This window comes from Octopus bimaculoides, chromosome 8 (genome assembly GCF_001194135.2).
Source record: "Octopus bimaculoides isolate UCB-OBI-ISO-001 chromosome 8, ASM119413v2, whole genome shotgun sequence".
NCBI lineage: Eukaryota > Metazoa > Mollusca > Cephalopoda > Octopoda > Octopodidae > Octopus > Octopus bimaculoides.
In genome coordinates, this window is record NC_068988.1 from 91,890,253 (window position 1) to 91,895,184 (window position 4,932).

The 4,932-nt window shown below is 39.9% G+C and overlaps 1 protein-coding gene across 1 annotated transcript in view; it reads right to left on the reverse strand.

Moving 5' to 3' along the window:
• LOC106874578 (uncharacterized) overlaps window positions 1-4,932 on the reverse strand; it is a 102,573-nt gene that overhangs the window by 96,040 nt on the left and 1,601 nt on the right. The gene's annotated exons all lie outside the window — the stretch shown is intronic.

Genomic DNA, 4,932 nt, shown 5'->3' on the forward strand with positions numbered 1-4,932 from the left:
ATATATATATATATATATATATATATATAAACACATATATATATATATACGTGTGTGTGTGTGTATGTATGTATATGCATTTGTATATATATGGGTGGGTGGGTGTGTTCCATGTGGTTTTCATTTGCATAATGACCATTAGTCTTTTGTGAGAACTTGCAATGTTTCGAACAGTACGGCTTCAGACCAAAGAGGAGCATTACTGATATGGTCTTTGTTCTTAGATAGCGTCAAGAGAAGTGCAGAGAGCATAACAAAGGACTTTAAATCACCTTTGTCGATCTCACCAAAGCATTCGACACTGTAAAGAGAAAAAGTCTACGGCCGATTCAAGAGCGTCTTGGATGTCCCCATCAAATTCCTCAACATCATCATTCCGCTGCATGAAAACCAGTAGAGCCGGGTCTGGTACAGCAACGATCTCTCAGAGCCCTTCCCTATTGGCAACAATGCGAAACAAGGCTGGGTTTCCATGCCGATCATTTTTACCATCTTCTTCGGTATGATACTTAAGCAGAACACTGAAGATCTTGATAATGAAGATGGCATCTACTTTCTGTACCATACTGAGAGCAGCCTCTTCAACCTGAAGAGTCTGCAAAGCCACACCTAATCACTGGAACAACTCATCCATGAGTTACTTTTCGCAGACGTTGCTGCCCCTGCTACCCTCACAGTGACAGCCCTACGACGTACACCTGCCTGACACTTTGGCCCAGAAGTCATTTTGTAGAAAAGAGAAGTCCTCTATCAACTCGCACGGCAGCAAAAGACCACCTACTTCACATCTTCATCGTAGAAACAAAACTAAAGACAGTCAACCAGTTCATCTACCTACGGTGCTTCATCTTGTCAGATGCTAAAAGAAAGTTATCCACGGACTGACCAAGGTCGTGCCTGTTTTTCACGAACCTGACTCGTCGGGCATCAGCAAGCCTGCAACAGATGTGGACATCCCTCTACGCAAGGCTTCGCTCTTGAAGCCAAGCCGAGATACATTCATACATGGCGCGAAATTATAATTTCTGGATGATAATTGACGAGAGAAGAGCATGTCCTCGCCTTGTGTGTTCCTGTTTTAATCTTAGACAGACAGATAGATAGATAGATAGATAGATAGATAGAGAGGGGAGAGAGGTAGGAGAGCGGGGTTCAGTCAGTATACAGTTGTTCCAGACCTGAGAATTAGCGAGAAAGGGTCATCATGTTACACACCATAAAGTAAACAGGTTTCGATTTAGTCCTATCAGGCAGCAGCTGACACCTCTTACATACAATATTTCGTTAGTTTTGTATGCGTGTGTATGTGCATATGCATGTGTGTGTGTGTGTGCGTGTGTGTGTGCGTGTGCGCGCGCGCGCGGATTCAGTATGGCCTAGTTATTAAGAAGTCCACTTGCAATCACAACATTGCGGGTTCGATCCCAGTCTTGGATAAATGTCTTTTACCATAGTATGGGGCTGACTCAAGCCTTACGAATGAGACTGGGTTGACGAAAAATTGCGCAGAAGACAGTTAGATCGATTGTACTTGTAAATCAAAAGCCCAGCCTTGTCACACTGATTCTACCCGAGACTTACATTAAGGGTAGACGTATCTCTGAAACACTCAGCCACTTACACACTAAATCGACGAACAAGTAGTTCAGCCGATCAAATAACTGAATACACATCATCGCAACTGACGGAGATCCATTACTTATATGTGCTTGCACGCGTATGTGTGTGAGCACATCTGTGCATGTGCGTATTTTGTGAAAGTGTACAACAGTGTGTTCGAGAGTATTAAAGGGGAGTATTAATTGAATTTATTCTAACTCCTATAATGGTGGGAGAGTAAAGTTGGATGGGGGTACTGATTGTAGGGCTCAGGTATCTTTGTAGTTACGCACACGTCTGAAAACACCTTGTTACAACCAGCCCCCATCTGCACCAACATCGTCCTCCTTATTACTACCATAACTCTTCCCAATTTTGGCACAATGCCAGCAATTTGGTGGTGGAGAGGTTAGTCAATTACATTGACCTCAGAACTGGTATTTACTTTATCAACACCGGAGATATAAAAAGCAAAGCTGACTTCGGCGGGTTTCTGAACTAGCAACATAAAGAACCGAATGAAGACTCCAAGGCAATTTTCCTATGCCCTAACGACTGTTCTAATTCCTAACAATTGCTTCAAACACAAAACACGGGATTAGAAATTTAGGAACGAAAGGGTTTAGTCGATTAACTTGACGCCCGCCAGTATTTGATGGGTACATGACTTTATCAACCATGGAAGGATTCCTCGGCGAGATTTGAACTCAAAATGAAGAAGATTACAACTGAATACTGCAAGGCAATTTTGTCCGACTCTCTAACAATTCGTTAGAGAGTCGGATACGTATCCAAACACCCAGACCATCTTCAAAGTTCTCAGACACTTTTCAGTAAAGGTAAAATTTACTGAAGGGGAGTATTTCTCAACTGCAGCCTCACCGGCATACCTAAACAAGTGTTCTCCCAATCGAATTTGTTTCCTCGTAACTTCCAGAAAAATGAGTATTTTTTAATGAAATTTTCTAAAACTACGTCTCAGATGATGTAGATTCTGGTTATATCGGCATTTGTGGTAAAAAAAAAAAAATTTACCGAGGGTGAAGTGAGAAGTTTCGCAAAAATTCACACGAGTCGGCTTTCTTTCCCCATGTCCTTCAGAAAAATGGGTGTTTTTCAACGAAATTTTCTACAACTTCCTTTCAGAGTGTGTAGATTGCAATTATATTGTTATTTAATATGGAAAAGAAAATTGGTGGGCTCGTACACACATATTAACACACATCACAATATTTTTTCGAAATTTCAACTTTCTTTTTGTAAATATTTATAATGTGTGTCAGTATGTATGCATATGAGCGCACCAGTTTTTTTTTTTGGGGGGGGGGGGTTCATGTTAAATTCCGATATAATCGTAATCTACACACTCTGAAAGGTATTTGAAGATAATTTCATTAACAAAAATTACCCATTTTTCTGAAAGTTATGAGGAAACAAAGTCGACTCATGTAATTTTCTGAAACTCCTCACTTCACCCTCGGTAAATTTTTTATCACATATTCCCATATAATGGAAATCTACACCATCTGAAGCGTATTTGTAGAAAATTCCATTTAAAAATATCCATTTTTCTGGAAGTTATGAGAAAACAAAGTCGGAGAGGGAAGCGGGGAACACTTGCCTAGGTATGTCTTTATTTACCACTAAGGGTTCACAAAAAAAAACATTGGGAACAGCACAGGTCAATACACTGTGGGGTTACATAAAAGGTGTGTAAAAAGTTTAAAAAAAGGTAACAATATAAAATTATAACAATGAATAATTCTCCTAAAGAGTGAGTCTTCCAAGGGACGCTCGTGGAGATCCCACAAATCCACGGTCGCGCTGACAACTAGGACTACTGCTCTCTCTACCTCGTATTCCTTCGATCTACTGGCGCATGCTTAGAGTAGACCCGTTCACTCGGACTATTCTTGACACATTCAACCACCTTTTGATAAAATTGTTTACCCCCCCCCCCCACTTCCTTTCCAAGTGAAACTTGAGAGAGTTGATGAGAGCTTGGTCAAAGAGTAAAGAACCTGTCTTCAACCGTTTCACTCTGATCCACCACACAACTTCTTTCGCTAAGATCCCCAAACAAATAAATACCAGCGACCCTTCCTTGCCAAAGAAAGATGGCGGGACGATCTTCATAATGAATCCATCCTACATGTGATAGCAGGTGTTCGACATAAACCCACCAGTCAACAATACTCAGGTACTGGACGAGAACGTGCAGAACAGTTTCGTTGCTCTGCGCGCATTTCGGGCAAGCCCGGTTGACGGTACTTCCATGCCTGTAGAGTTTACCCCGAACCGGCAATACTCCTCGGTAGCACTGCCAGACCAGGGATTTCTGTAGTTAATCAATGGGACCCAGTCGACCAATAATAATACAAGTTCAAAGCCTTCCCACCAGAAATCACCAAAAACACGTAATGAAAAGAAATACATGAAACTGCAGAAGAAATACATGTAACTGCAGAAGAAACAATAAATCAGTCTCAGACTGCCCAGGCTGGCTGACGGGGAATATATTCACAAACATGACAGAGTTGGGATCTATATACACTGGAAGCTATGCCAACAATATGGAATAACAACAGAAAAAAGATGGTATTAGCACAAGCCAGAAAAGGTCGCAGTAAATGAGAAAGCAACCATACTCTGGGATATACCAATACACACAGATAGAGAAATTAAGGCCAATAAGCCGGATATAGCTGTCTGAGATCACCAAGAAAGAAATGTTTTCTAATCGATGTATCAATACCAACAGATAACAAAGTTTCTCTAAAAGAAACGGAGTAACTTTCAAAATACAAAGATCTGGAAATAGTGTTAAATCAAGTGTGGAGCCAAAAAGCAAAAGTAATTCCTATCATAGAAGGCGCAATAGGCATGATAAAAAAAAACATTCAGACAAATACATAACAAAAACACCAGTACTTGTACATAACATACAGAAAATAGCACTACTAGGCATCGCACACATCCCACGTAAAATACTTTTAATACAATGATAACAAGAACATCACAACAAACCACAGCACATACCCAAGGCACACAAAGCTGTGCTCAGTAGTGCAGTGAAATAATAATAATAATAATAATAATAATAATAATAATAATAATAATAATAATAATAATAATAATAATAGGGATATGCCAATACACACAGATAGAGAAATTAAGGAAAATAGATCAGATATAGTTGTCAAAGATCATGAAGAAAAAAATGCTTTCTAATTGATGTATCAATACCAGCAGATGACAACGTCTCTCTAAAAGAAATGGAAAAACTTTCAAAATACAAAGACCTGGAAATAGAGGTAACTCGAATGTGGAATC